At 43.0% G+C, this 16,184-nt stretch overlaps 1 protein-coding gene across 4 annotated transcripts in view; it reads left to right on the top strand.

The window, feature by feature from the left end:
* The window catches only part of cep126 (centrosomal protein 126), a 253,245-nt gene that overhangs the window by 52,480 nt on the left and 184,581 nt on the right, over positions 1-16,184 (top strand). The gene's annotated exons all lie outside the window — the stretch shown is intronic.

Raw genomic sequence — 16,184 nt, 5'->3', positions numbered from 1 at the left:
TAGCAACCTCTCCTGACCAACCAGCGGCAGACGATGCAAGTCTGCCATGCTCCCGTGAACAGCAAGAAGGCTATAACAGCCTACCATGCTCCACTACACAGCAGCATGACCATGACGGTCTCTCATGCTACAATAAAGGGCGCAGCGCTGAAGACTGTTCAAGCCCAACTGAAGACAAGCCAAAGGAATCGCCTCGTCCAAGCCCGAAGAAAAAAGGTTTATGCGCTGACCTTCAGGATCATTGTAGCCGAACAGAGATTAATAATGCAGCACGGCCACAGAAGGATGCTGAGGATTTGCTAACGAAATTAATTGAATGTTTAACTTGCAAGGAGCAGACTGAGAATTGCCAGTGTTTTAGTACGGATCGAAAAAATGGACAAGACATTGATCCTCAGGTAATGGAAATAACACAACCTGAATCATATCTACAGCAGGGACAAATGTCTCCCTTCAACACAATGCCGCAAAATCCCAACTTCAGAGACCAGCAGTTAGTCAGTAATGACTCTTCAAACCTGGAGGGGAACATTAATTGCATTGAACCTATACACACTCCACTGATTATTGAGCAGAACATTGGAGCAAGAATCCTGAGGACACCGACATCGAGTAGCCAGATAACGAATTTAAAACCCACAGCAGTTTCAAGTGAACCAAGTGTGCTTTCCACTAATGATGAAGATGCAGATAAGGTCGACCCGATTATCCATTGTACCACACTAACCCCAGTGATTAAGCAGTTATGTATGGGGAGTATAATGTGGGCAATTGAGAACAGTAAAAGAGAGACTGTGACCATGCCAGTCCCAGCAAAATCAGACCCAGAGACCATGAAGGCATGTACATCAAACAAAGTTACATATGAGGTACCTGAGAAGAAAAGTGAAACGGAATGTTCTTTGGAAAATGGTACAATGTCGATAGAAACAGTGGATCCTATATTCGAGACCATACATATGGGAGAATTTGGGGGTAATAAACAAGGTTCTGCAATGTCTGGGGGAAGATTTAAAGTTCCAAAGAAGAAAAGCCCAAATGAAGGACAATGGCAAGACAATGACAGTCCACCGACATGGTGTGCACCACCAGATGAAAACTCTGACAATTTACCCAACCCTAGTGAACAGCAAGCTGCTAATGACGATCTATCCACGGGATGTGAGACGAGTGACGACAGCATCCCACTTCCCATGCAAAAGGTGCAAGGTGACAGACCTCGCCTAGTGCGTACCGAGGCACTCAACGATCACGGTGGGACCACTGACGACTGCGGTGGCGGCGCACCGCTTCCACCCTCGATGGCTCGAGCCTCTCCACTGGTTGGTGCATTCCTGCATGTTCCGACTCCAGAAGTGCAGCTTCAGGGAATCTCGGCTGCCTCCAGTGAACCTGTTGGGACTCCGGACGGGGGGCATCGACGGAAGGCAGACCGGACTCCAGATGGGGAGCAGCCAAGCGCCGACTCTGATCTGCGCACGCCAGACCTTGCTCCGGACGGGCGGTGTCGCGGCCTCGGTGATGGCACGCTCAGGGTGACGGCAGATGCCACGGCGACAGGGAATGGATCGCGTGGCAGTCCCACTGGGTCGGCAGTGGCAACCAGCACCGGCGGTCCAAGATGGACACACCAATTCGCGCCATCGCCAGACGTTGATGCGAGCAACAATTCTCTCTCCAAGGCAACATGCTTCGACGTTTCTCTGCGGAGTCGCCCTTCCGGCACAGCAGAAGGCCGGAACCAGCGTACACGGTCTTGGCCAACTTCCACATCTGGCACAGTCATCGCCTTGCATGATATTAGTGATGGTGCTACTTCGATGGCAACGACCCATCGCCTACAAGATGCCGTCCACCACAAACATAAAAAGAAAACAGACTCCACCTTGTTCCTGGCATGCAGGGCGGATGGATTGGTGCGTAGGCGCAATCAGCGGGCTTTTTGCCGCCTTCCACGCTCGCAACTGCACCGTACGCACACGCCGGATCCTCCACTGGTTCCCAAGGATGACTTCGTGGAGATGCCACGGATCATGCCCCTTCCATCGCCACCAGAACCAAACCACAGCCAGGGCACCACTAACAAAGATGTTGAATGTTATATTTGCAAGAATGAAAAAAAACCAAGCACTGCATGAAGTACAACAAATGGTAAAGTAGAGACTTCGGCAACAGCATCACCTCCAACAGTCCAAGGTGAACCAGTGTGACCCCAAATCTCCACAGCTGAACCGGCTTGAGGACCAGCCCATTCTTGAGGCGGTCACCCATTAGACTGGACTTATAACGCTGTTAATACGTTCAAAAAGTCAAACACTTCTGTATTATAACCTGTTGTTGTTTATTGTTCCAGACATCGTCTGACCGGACCAATGTTCAAGTTTTTTTTTTCTCTCGCATCCAAGTTTTGTTATGGTACAACCTTGTTAGTGTGACGCACCCGACATCGCCCCATGTAAATAGTTACGTCATAAACACACGCTGTACACAACACAAACGCACACTCTTAGATGCACTCACGACATAATTATATTTATAACCACGTAGGCACTTGTCTTTGTAAAAAGGGGGGATGTCATGATATTCAAACACACACATCATGATAGACACACCAACAGACAAATCAGAACACACAACACCACAACCAATGACAGAAAGATATAAAAGCACAGACACGACCCCTGGTGGTTAGTAAGAGCTGCAGAGGAGAACCAGGACACAGCTATTGCCGGGGACACTCAGGGAGACAGCACGTGCAGAGTATCCAGAACGAACTGTATTATAAGAGTTATAATAAAATAGAGTTGTACCACATACAACTGTGTTGGCTCATCTGTGCACCAGAGCACCCAACACCACATCCTTGTGCATCAGTCACTAAGCAAGCGCACAGTAAAGAGGGCAAATGGTATATTGGTCTTATCGAGAGGATTTGAGTATAGGAATAGGGATGTTTTACTGCAATTGTATAGGGCATTAGTGAGGCCACAACTGATGTATTGTGTGCAGTTTTGGTGTTCTTATCTGAGGAAAAGTGTTCTTGCTATGGAGGGAGTGCAGCGAAGTTTTCCAAGCATTTTCCTGGGATGGTGGGACTGTCATATGAGGAGAGACTAAGACCATTAGGATTATATTCATTGGAGTTTAGAAGGGTGAGCATTAATCTCACAGAAATTTATAAAATTCTAACAGGATTAGACAGGGTAGATTCAGAAAAAATGTTCCCGATGGTGGGGGAGCCCAAAACTAGAGGTCTTGTTTGAGGATCAGGGATAAATCATTTAGGACTGAGGTGAGGAGTAATTTCTTCACCCAGGGAATGGTAAATCTGTGGAATTCATCACCACAGAGAGTAGTTGAGGCCAAACTGGTGTGCAATTTCAAGAAGGAATTAAAAAAGACTCTTGGGCTAAAGGAATCAAGGGATATGTGTTGAAGGCGGGATCAGGGTATTGAACTTGATGATCAGCCATGATGCTAATGAATGGCAGAGCAGGCTGGAAGGGCCGAATGGCCGCCTTCTGATTTTATTTTCTGTGTATGTTTCTATGTATGAGGAATATCGGATCAACCATCATCCTATTGAATGGCGGAGCAGGCTCAAGGAGCAGAACGGCCTATTCCAGTTTCTATTTCTTGTAGTCTAATTCTTGTGGCTTTGTTGCATTATTTGTTAAAATGTAAAACTTCAGTAAAAATCTTTTAAAAATAAATAAATATGGGGCTGGATTCTCTGATCCCCAACTTCAAAATTGCGTTTGGCGACGGGGCAAAGAATCCCCAATGATGGTGAAATCGGGGTGGTGCCACTTTCATGATGCTCCGCCCCCTGAAAAGCGATGTACTCACAGAGTACGCCACATGCGATACCCACGGCCTCCATACGTTGGCCGAGGCCCAACCCGCGATGCTCCGTCCCCGACTGGCCGAGTTCCCGATGGTGTGAGACACGTGTGGTCTCACCCGTCGGGAACACAGCGTGGCGGCTGCGGACTCAGTCCAGCGCTGCCACAGACGGAATGACACACGAACCAAGGGCAGGGGTGGACATATTCGGGGCTGGCGGGGTGGTCCGGGGTGTGCGAGCCGGCCGAAAGGGGGGAATGTTTTGCGGGCCACATCCGCAAGCGGCATCCGCCATGAACCACGGCGCGGCTGCTGCAGGCTGCCGCCATGCGCATGCGCGGCCATGGACCCAGCAATTCTCCAGGCCGTATTGGCTGCTAGAGCCGGGTGCTCTATACTGCCGTCATAATAGCCCCCAGCAAAACGAGAAATTGGTGGCCGTTTTGCGCCAGTTTCCCCACCGTTCCCACGCCGGCGTGGGGAGATCATCTCCAAATCGGTAAATCCAGCCCATGGAGTTTAGATGGTGAGTTTGGATTAGGTTGCTTTAAAACTGGAACACTGAAATCAATACACGTGATGCTAATTTTGATCCTACAAATGCTCAGTCACTCTTTCATTGCTAGTTCTTCAAGTTTTATTGTTATCAAACATTTGTACTGTACTTAAGTGATCAACACTTGTGTAAATAAGTTTCAACTCTACATTTACAGTAAAGGCACAGGAACGATAATGCATGATATAATGTTTGTGATACAAATGTTGAGTGATTAATAATAAGACATGTCTGGGCAAGTATTTGATCTAGAAATCGTAAAGGACCAAACTATACAAGCAAATAACAAACAGAGAACATGTGTTGTAGTAACAGAGTTTTTGACATTGGCTCCTAATTTTCTGTCAAAATAATATCAAGCCTAATGGCACTTGCCAAATTCTCCACGAACTTTGGGTATGAACAGATACCTGGTTAAACATGGAAGTCTTTAAGTTCTTGTTCTAGGTGTGCAACTCTGACATTCCCCTTGTGAAAATGCCATCTTGCTGCCTTCCTCACCATTGAAATGCATTGAATGGCATGACGCTGCTGTATTTTCTCGGTAGCTATAAACTAGACCACCGTCGAACGTTGGCATTTCATCTAAGTTCTCTTTTGTGTTAGTTACCGCAAATCAACCTCTGTGATGCTGAAAACAAACTATTATATTTGTGAAGTTTTATTCCTTTAAGATTTCATTTTTGGGAGATTTAAAAATGCAAAATTTAAACTCTTTGAATTTCCATTTCCTTTTTATCTCTTTACCCCTTTTAATCCAATCCTTGTTTGTCAGTTTCTTAGTAAATCAAAGGTTTTTAAGATGTAAACACTTTTTAAAAAATGTGCCTACACACACGCTTTGTGCTTTGAGAAAATAAATTCACTTTGAAGAACAATCAACAGAAACACGCCAGGTTCATCATGTTGATCGGGGGGCATGGCCACCTTTGTGAGTGGGGCTGGCTCTGGGATCTTGATTTTTAAACCAACATAAAAGATCTTGGAAACTAATTTCCTGTTTGACCTAACTTATGTTTATGTTTCTACAGTCTTTTGCATTGATTCACTGATTGCAGGAACTCGATCAGTCTTTAACTTCAGTTGATATTTACTTTCTTGAGTTCTTTGGGAGTTAGTGACACCATTATAACTTGATTACTGTTGGTCATATGTTACTTTTTGTTTGCTTAGTTCTTTGTTGTTAGGTGTGGCATTTACTTTGCATCTATTCTTTCTCTTTGCTTCTTGGTTCCGAAATGTGTTTATTACAGACAGGAAATTGCAGGGGTAATGATCCAGGAAAGTTGCAGTTCTGTCAGGCGAATATCAAAAATAAATTAAAATAGCAAAAATTAACAAGTCAATCATTTGAGAAAAATTTTATGTCCTTTTAAATTTGCATTATGCATACACTAACATGCTGCTTATGTGATCATGTTGCAAAAATATACAGCTTTTATTGCATTTTTTTCATGTAATTCATTTTAAAAGAGATTTGTTACATGAATTTATGCTGATGCCGGGTAGTAAGTCGTGTTTTTAAAAATTTTCCTCATTTGTAGTTCAGTCACAAGCAGGAGAGCTTGAGGCGGTCCAATTAATGCTAACCAATGTTCTCCCTAAGCCTTGCATGTACACGGCCACACAAAACTCTGGAACTGCTCCCTTTAAACTGCTCCCTTGAAAAAAGCATGCAAAAATATTTAAAGGGACCATGCATTGAAATAAACAGGTCGCTATAAATAAAGAATATTTAATGAGATCGCTGATGCCAACTGTTTTTATATTCAACTGGCAAGAATGGGATTTCACTATCCTGGCCTCTAAAGTTCTGAATTTTTCCACAAAAATGGGTTTTCATTGTTTATTAGTTTTTAATGGGAAATATTACCAAAGTTAAAACTTGTTCTGTTAGTATATCTTATCTGCTAAGCTTGTTCGGAAAAACATTCCTTAATTTTCAGCCACAGAAGTTTTTGAACATAGGAACAGAAGTAGGTCATTTAGCCCCTCGAGCTCGTCCTGCCATTCAGTGAGATCATGGCTGATCTGTGACCTAACTCCATATACCTTTGCCCATACCCCTTAATATCTTTGCTTAATAAAAATCTATCAACCTGTCACTACCTGGATAGGGAAATTTGGTATATTACAAAACATGGCCCATTGTTTTATGTGGTTTAAAGGAAGAATAAGAATACTGTAGCTATTAATAAATTAACTTGCTGTGAAAGTTACCTTTTTACAGCCAGAGCAAAGCAGTGTGCATTATTATAGATCTTAAATTTCACATGACTTTATATTCTACAAATGGTTTTGAAGGATTGTGGCCTGGATTTTCAATCCCAAGTTGGGTAGAGGGTGTCAGGAAATGTCCTGGCTCATTTTTTCCATCTTGGGAGAAATTCACCACCAAGGAGGTTCTATGGTGCGGTGTCTCAGATGCGATGGTAGAAAATGATAGGTCCATGATGGTAAGATGAAGCAGTTTCATTGATAGCTGTGTTTGAGAATGTGCTCTCTCTAACAGCTAAATAATACTAAACCTAAAATAGCCCGATCCCTGTTTATTTCTCTATGTACTGCTCCAGAATCCATCTCTTGCACACTCTACAAATTCATCCTCCACAGCAGTCAAGCTTACTTAGTCTATATGCAAAGTGAAGTTGTCCATTATTATTGTTTTACTCAAGATGCATGCAGCTCTAATTTCCTGATTTTTACCATGCCCACAATACCACGACAGGTTGGTGGCCTCTAAACCGCATCCACCAATTCCACTTGCTATTTCTTAGCACAATCCAAACTGATTCTACATCTTGAGCTTTCGATCTAAGATCTTCTCTCACTAATGTATTGATCTTGTCCATTATTAACACCACTATACCATCTCCTTTTTTCCTCCACCCATTCTTCCTACAAGTTGAATATTATTGAATATTTAGTTCCCAATCCTGATCACCTTGTCACCATGTCTCTGCAACGCCAATTAAATCATTTACCTTTATTTATGCCATCAAATCATCTACCATGTGAATGCTGTACGCATTTAGACAGAGTGCGTGTTTCACCTTGGCACATAACTTTGTGATTTCCCATTGTCTCATTTAGGGGTACCCCAATGATGCGCTGGAGAATCCCTCCAGGAGGTTCCCACATAGGGTTTACCTGGCAATTGCCCAGAAATGCTAACTTCTTCTAGACAATTGTGCTAAGTTGGGAACCATCCAACAGAAGTGATATAAATCGCTATCTTCGGATGTTTCTGCCAGTTTTATACTGATAGTTATTCCGAAAGACTTAGAGGGAACAAAACACTTCTAACTCCAGGGTAACTATTTAAAAAAACCAAGACCCAACCTCGTATGGGACACACCCCACATACATAACCCCGCAGGGGACCCACCACACCAGTCCCGAGCCCCCCCCCAAGCTGACCTCGGCCCTGGCCCGCCCTGAACCATTCCCCCACCCATGCCTGACCCCACCTCCCTCATAGTTCGCCTGGCCTGACCAGCCCTCCCGATGCGACCTGGTCCGAGCTCCAGCCCTGACTGTTCCTTCCCTCCTGGACTGCCCCCTCTTCCACTCCAGTCCTACTCCCCTTCTGGTCTGACTCCTTCCCCTTCTAGACTGAGCGGTGTCTCAGATGCGATGGTAGAAAATGATAGGTCCATGATGGTAAGATGAAGCAGTTTCATTGATAGCTGTGTTTGAGAATGTGCTCTCTCTAACAGCTAAATAATACTAAATCTAAAATAGCCCGATCCCTGTTTATTTCTCTATGTACTGCTCCAGAATCCATCTCTTGCACACTCTACAAATTCAACCTCCACAGCAGTCAAGCTTACTTAGTCTATATGCAAAGTGAAGTTGTCCATTATTATTGTATTACTCAAGATGCATGCAGCTCTAATTTTCTGATTTTTACCATGCCCACAATACCACGACAGGTTGGTGGCCTCTAAACCGCATCCACCAATTCCACTTGCTATTTCTTAGCTCAATCTCTCGCCCCCACCTTTCTGGACTGGTACCCCCTCCCAGACTGACATCCCCCTCCGGTCCAATCCCCCACCACTCTGGCCCGAACCACTCCTCCTCCTGGATCACCTCCCCCTCCCTCCCCTCCCAAGCCCCCATCTGACCCTTCTCCTCCTCCAATCAAACTCATTCCCCCCCTTCCTCCCCCCCCCCAAATTCCTCCAGTCTGACCCCACTTCCCTTCTCCGGTCCGATACCCCAGCCCATCCCCCCGTTCCCTCCAGTCTGACCCCCCCCCCCCCCCCCCCACTCACCCCCTCACCTTGTCTGAACCACTTATCTTTTCATTATTCCTTTAAATACCTCCTTTATGGAAGCTAGCACCACAAAAAGGAAGTGCTCCTTATCTCTCTCTGCCCCCGTTACTCAACACTGATGCAGCCAGGGCCATGCTTCACTGCTCTTCTCTCACCCGGCCTGAGTGGGGAAGGGTGGGTGAGACAGGGATTTCAGAATCCCATTTTGGTATGTCCATCGAGAGTGGCAATCAGTCGGAGATTGCCACTCTGAGGAGGAAGTTAACATTATTCTGCATTCTGATCCTATTTGATATTTGATGTTTGTCCTTGTTTCATCTGATTTCTAATTTTGTTACTACTTTCTACCTCCTGTTACTAGTTTTGCTTTCCTCCAATCTGAGATTCCACTCAGGTTCCCACCCCCTGCCAATCTAGTTTAAACCCTCCCCAACAGCACAAGCAAATCCTGGTCCTCCTAAGCAGCAGCCCGTCCATCTTGGACAGGTCCCACCTGTCCCAGAACCAACCCCAATGCCCTTCCTCCTACACCAATTCTCCAGTCATGGGTTCAACTGTTCAATCCTCCTATTCCTATGCTCACTAGCATGAGGCACTACTTTCTCAAGGGCAGTTAGGAATTGGGTAATAAATGCTGGAATTGTCAGCAGAGCCTATATGTCTTGAAAGTTTTTTTTTAAATGGTCTGATTAATTTTAACATACATCATGCTCCCCCCAGTCATTGGTTGCTGCTGTATTTTGTGAACTAAATGACAAAGTAATTTTAATAAACCTAATGCTGCAGTGTCATGTGAGAGTACCCTTTAAGAAATGGGTGTTTAAGAAATGTACCTTTAAGAAATGGAGCTACTCGTGTTACTGGAGTGATGTCAGAGTGTGGGTGGAGCTGAACTCTACTTCTGTTTTTTTTTTAGTTTCAGTTTGAGAAAGAGCTTGGGTATGTCTGTGGTTTTCAGTGAGCTGCACTGCTGTTGATCTCTGCCATCCAAAGACTATGGATCATTTGGCGAACTCAGGATTGTAAAAAGGTCTCCGTATTAAATGTAAACCTAATGTTTTCCTGTTTGAAGGTTTGTTAAGTCTTTTGGGTGTAAAAGGACAGCATACAGGTTACGTGGTGTTGTAGTCTTTGGGGGGGTGTATTTGATTTACTGGTTGCTAAGATAGTCACTGTTTGTTTTAAAAAGGTTAACTTGAGTTCATAGAATAAACGTTTTGTTTTAAAAACCACTGGTCCATTTACTGCAGTACCATACCTGTAGAGTGAGTCGTGTGCTCCCCATACCACAATCTATTAAAAATTGTGGTTCAGGTGAACTCCATGATACACTTTGGGATTCTCTACACCCTGGCCCATAACAATTGGGGGCTCGAGGGAGATAAAAGTCTTATCTATTGGATTGTGTTAGTGAACTTTAGGACAGTGAGGGGTGAGCATATTGTGGTTGCTTTTCAGGTGCAGTATTTTAATTTAAGTGGGGTGTGTGTTGTGGACAGTGGCTCTTTCAGAGGCACTGAAGTTTTTGGAGGTGGAGACTGTCACATGCAGTATCTTACGGACAGAGACTAAAAGTAGACTGTTAGATTTGGCATCAATATTGCAGGTAACATTACCTGACAAAATGCGAAAAGATGAGGTAATTATGGCGGTGGCTAAGCATTTAAAGTTGCCTGAGGTACAGTCTGACTCATTAGAACTGGCAAAGATCCAGTTGCAGATTAAGCAACTTGAACATGAAAAAGAAGCTTAAATATGCAATGAGAGAATAAGAAAAGGGGAGAGAAGAAAGAAACAAAGAAAGAATAGCCCTAGCACAATAAAAAGAAAGAGATAGAGAGGAAAGGGAAAAAGAGAGAGAGTTTAAATTTCAGAAAATGGCCATGAAACATGACGGTCAGTTAAAATTGGCAGACATAAAGGGAAACGTACAGTTGGATGATAGTGATGAGGATAGTGAGAAAGAACGTCAAAGTCGAAGGCTTGGTGGGGATCTGTTTAAATATGTCCAAGCATTGCCGAGGTTTGACGAGAAGGGAGTGGAAGCCTTTTTCATTTCATTTGAGAAGGTAGCTAAACAAATGAAATGGCCATAGGACATGTGGGTATTACTGATTCAAACAAAGCTGATAGGTAGAGCTAGTGAAATGTTTGCGTCACTACCGGAGGAGGTATCTGAGATGTATGAGGAGGTGAAAAAATCCGTCTCAGGTGCATATGAACTAGTGCATGAAGCCTACAGACAAAGGTTTAGAAATTTAGGGAAAAAATTTGGTCAAACATACATGGCGTTTGAAAGGCTCAAACAGAGTAATTTTGATGTGTGGATAAGCGCTTTGAAAATAGACCAAACGTATGAAGCTCTCAGAGAAATTATAATTTTGGAGGAGTTTAAAAATTCAATTCCTGATGTAGTGAGAATTCATGTGGAAGAGCAGAGGGTTAAAACTGTGAGGTTAGCAGCAGAAATGGCAGATGATTATGAATTAGTTCATGAATCAAAGCTTGGTTTCCGACATCAGTTTCAGCCTGTGAGGGATAAAAACTGGGGACATAAGAAATACTCAAGTAGTAAAAGTAAAGGTGATCTGATGGGAGATAATAAGGACAGTGTACCTCAGATTAAAAAAGAGATCCAGGAGGGTGGAAAAGAAATGAAAAGTTTCAAATGTTTTCACTGTAATAAACAAGGCCATGTAAAGTCACAGTATTAGTGGTTGAAGAAAAGCACTGGGAAGGCTGATGTGGTAAAACAGTGGGGTTTGTTAAAGTGGTAAAGGAAAGCCCAAGTGAAGGGAAGGAGGTGCAAAAGATTGTACAGACTGTTCAAGAGGTGATTGATAAAAAGGTGCTAGATCTCTTTAAAGTCTACTCATGTGTATCAGGAGGAGTAGGTAAAGAAGTCACAATTTTAAGGGATTTGGGAGCTAGTCAACCTTTAATGGTAAGAGATGAGGAGTTATGTAGTTTGGGAAGAATGTTGCCAGAAAAGGTGGTAATATGTGGAATTCAGGGTGAGAGGCGTAGTGTTCCATTATATAAGGTTAGGTTGGAAAGTCCAGTGAAGAGTGGTGAAGTGGTAGTAGGAGTAATAGAAAAACTATCTTGTCCAGGAATACAGTTTAGCTTGGGTAATGATATAGCTGGATCGCAGGGGGGAGTGATGCCTACTGTGGTTGATAAACCAGTGGAAAATCAGACAACTGAAGTGTTGGACGACGAATATCCTGGGACTTTTCCGGATTGTGTAGTAACAAGGTCGCAAAGTCACAGGTTAGGACAAGAGGAGATATCAAATAGTGAAGATAATGTTGAAGTGCAATTGTGAGAAACGATTTTTGATCAGATGGTTGAAAAAGAACAACGGGTGGAGGATGAGGCGGATATTTTTTGTTCAGGAAAATTGGCGGAGTTACGACAGAAAATGTAGAAATAAAATGGATATATCAGAAAGCATATACGGAAGAGGAATCTGAGTGTATACCAGAGTATTATTACCGTAAAAGTGATGTCTTGATGAGAAAATGGAGACCTGTACATATGCAGGCGGATGAAAAGTGGGCAGAAGTTCATCAAGTAGTATTGCCGGTAGGGTATAGAAAGGAGGTGTTGCGAGTTCCCATTTGGGAATAAGGAAAACTCAGGCTAAAATCCAGAAACATTTTTATTGGCCTGGACTACATAAAGATGTAGTTCAATTTTATCAATCAAGTCACACATGTCAAGTGATAGGGAAACCTCAAGCAGTGATAAAACCAGCGCCCTTAATACCCATTCCAGCATTTGAGGAACCTTTTACAAGGGTCCGAATTGATTGCGTAGGACCACTTCCTAAAACGAAAAGTGGGAATTAATATCTTTTGACTGTAATGGATGTGTCTACTAGGTTTTCAGAGGCCATTCCAGTACATAATATTACAGCTAAAAAGATTGTGGAGGAATTACTTAAATTCTTTACCAGATATGGATTACCCACCGAAATACAATCGGATCAAGGATCATATTTTACCTCGAGGTTATTCAAAGAAGTAATGGATAGCTTAGGAATAAAACAATTTAAATTGACTGCGTACCATCCAGAATCGCAGGGAGCGTTAGAAAGGTGGCATCAGACATTAAAGACAATGTTGAGGACTTATTGTCAAGGTTATCCAGAGGATTGGGATAAAGGAATTCCATTCGTACTGTTTGCAATTAGGGATGCTCCTAATGAGTCAACCAAATTTAGTCCTTTTGAACTAATTTTTGGTCATGAGGTAAGAGGACCACTAAAATTGGTTCAGGAAAAATTGGTGGGTGAGAAATCGGAAATTACATTATTGGATTGCGTGTCAAATTTTAGGGAACGATTTAATGGGGCAGGTGAATTGGCGAGACAACATTTGAAAGTCGCATAAAATGTGATGAAACGGGTAGCGGACAAGAAATCCAAAGTTTGTAGTTTTGCCAGTGGAGATAAAGTTTTAGTATTGTTATCAGTGGCAGGTGAACCTTTAAAAGGTAGGTTTGGTGGACCTTATCAGATTGAAAGAAAATTAAATGAGGTGAATTATGTGGTAAAAACACAAGATAGAAGGAAGAATCAACCGAGTGTGTCATGTGAATATGCTTAAAAGGTACTTTGAAAGGGAAGGAGAGAAAAAGGAGGAGGTTTTATTGATTCTAACTCAAAGTGACGAACTAAATCCAGATGACTGCGAATTTGACATACCTCAAATTAAATTGGAAAATGAGGATGTTCTTAAAAATTGGGATAAATTGGTGAGTTACCTTCCAGAGGAATAATGAACTGACCTGAAAGAGTTATTGATATCACGTGGGCAAGTTTATGGTGTAAATTGGGAAGTACTAAAATGGCTACACATGATGTAGATGTGGGAAATGCTGTTCCAATCAAACAACATCCATACAGACTTAACTTTTTAAAATTGGCACAGGTTAACAAAGAGATTGAGAGAAAAATAGCATAATTGAAGTGGGTTGCAGCCAATGGAGCTCACCCATCGTGATGGTTCAAAAACCAGATGGTACCCAACGTTTGTGTGTGGATTATAGAAAGGTTAATGCAGTTACAAGAACGGACTCTTATCCTATCCCATGTTTGGAGGATTGCATTGAGAAAGTGGGACAATCAGTTTTTATTTCTAAACTGGATTTACTTGAAGGTTACTGGCAGGTACCTTTATCCGAAAGGGCGAAGGAGATTTCAGCTTTTGTGACCCCAGATGGTATATACCAATTCAAAGTTATGCCATTTGGCATGAAAAACGCCCCAGCCACATTTCAACGATTAACTAACAAAGTTGTTTCAGGGTTACCCAATGTTGCGGTATACATCGACGATCTGGTTATTTTCATCCAGACATGGACAGAACATTTGAAACATCTTATGGAGTTATTCGATCGACTTCAGGAGGCGGGTTTGGTGATAAACCTAGCCAAAAGTAAATTTGGAAAAGCCCAAGTCACTTTCCTTGTCCATACAATCGGACAGGGTTGAATGGTCCCACGGGATGGGAAAACAAAAGTTATTGGGGAGTTTCTGATACCCTCGACACGACGGGAAATAATGTGATTTCTTGGTTTGAGTGGATTTTACCAGACATTTGTACCAAATTTTAGCAGTGTGGTCACTCCACTGACGGACTGGCTCAAGAAACGTAACAAATTCCAGTGGACAGCGGAGTGTCAACAGGCATTTGACGGCCTGAAGACTGTGTTAACCACTGCTCCTGTGTTAGCCATCCCAAACTATACCAAACCATTCAAAGTGGCTGTTGATGCGAATGATGTGGGCGTAGGTGCGGTGCTTCTACAGGATGACGACGAAGGGCTAGAGCGGCCTATTGGTTATTTTTCAAAGAAATTGAATTCTCACCAGAAAAAGTATTCGACGATTGAGAAGGAGACTTTGAGTTTGGTGCTGGCTTTGCAGCATTTTCCAGCAATCCGTCTGACACCGTTATATACACTGATCATAATCCGTTGACATTTTTGGAGCGATTCCGGAATAACAATGCAAGGCTGTTTAGCTGGAGTTTACTGTTACAGCCATTTCATTTAAAAATAGTACATGTGGCTGGACAAGGAAATGTGATAGCTGATGCTTTGTCACGAATGTGATGAACAGAAGCAATTTCAGTTGGAGGACGAAGAAGGAAATAAAATGGACTATATTAATGTACCTGTTAGCGTGGTGGGTTTTTTTGAACCGAAAAGTACATTTACTGTGTGCATTTCTTAAAGGATGGTGAAAAGGTGAAAAATGAAACCATCTTGAAGTTGATGGGGTGTTTGTTTTTTTCTTGGGGGGGAGGTATCATGTGAGAGTACCCTTTAAGAAATGGGTGTTTAAGAAATGTACCTTTAAGAAATAGAGCTGCTCATGTTACTGGAGTGATGTCAGAGTGTGGGTGGAGCTGAGCTCTACTTCTGTTTTTTTTAGTTTCAGTTTGAGAAAGAGCTTGGGTGTGTCTGTGTTTTTCAGTGAGCTGCACTGCTGTTGATCTCTGCCATCCAAAGACTATCTATGGATCATTTAGCGAACTCAGAATTGTAAAAACGTCTCAGTATTAAATGTAAACCTAATGTGTTCCTGTTTGAAGGTTTGTTAAGTCTTTTGGGTGTAAAGGACAGCATATAGTATTGAGGCCGTGGAATGCCCTACCTGCTACAGTAGTGAACTCGCCAACATTGAGGGCATTTAAAAGTGTATTGGATAAACATATGGATGATAATGGCATAGTGTAGGTTAGATGGCTTTTGTTTCGGTGCAACATCCGTGGGCCGAAGGGCCTGTACTGCGCTGTATCGTTCTATGTTCTATATAGGTTACTTAGTGTTGTAGTCTTTGGGGGTGTATTTGATTTACTGGTTGCAAAGATATTCACTGTTTGTTTTAAAAAGGTTAACTTGAGTTCATAGAATAAACATTGTTTTGTTTTAAAAAACACTGGTCCATTTTCTGCTGTATCATACCTGTAGAGTGAGCTGTGTGCTCCCCATACCACAATCTATTAAAAGTTGTGGGTCAAGTGAACTCCATGATACACTTTGGGATTCTCTAAGCCCTGGCCCATAACAGCAGCTAAATCATTAAATCCAGCCCTGAATGGTGGTGAACTATTAAACAACTCACAGAGACCCCCTAATTCGCCCCCCCCACAGGACCCCCTAGATAGAGAGACCCCCTAATATGGAGTCCTTCCACTGTGAATACTTGAATAGGGGGACCCCTTAAATCAGGAAAAAACCCACAGGGACCATTTGATAAGGAGACCGCCTCCAAATAGCGAGAGACCCCAGAGGCCCCCTAAATAGAGGTCCCCGAGACCCCTTAAATAGGAGGACCCCTCACAGACCCCCTAAATAGAGAGACACCCCAACCCAGAAATGGCCAATGCCAGAATTTTTACCCAACTCCATGCCTCACAAGGTTTTTGGCAGATGCAGCTTGATGACTCCAGCAAGCTCCTCTGTACCTTCAACACACCTTTCGG

This window comes from Scyliorhinus torazame, chromosome 15 (genome assembly GCF_047496885.1).
Source record: "Scyliorhinus torazame isolate Kashiwa2021f chromosome 15, sScyTor2.1, whole genome shotgun sequence".
Classification (NCBI taxonomy): Eukaryota; Metazoa; Chordata; class Chondrichthyes; order Carcharhiniformes; family Scyliorhinidae; genus Scyliorhinus; species Scyliorhinus torazame.
This window is presented reverse-complemented; position numbering and strand designations above follow the sequence as displayed.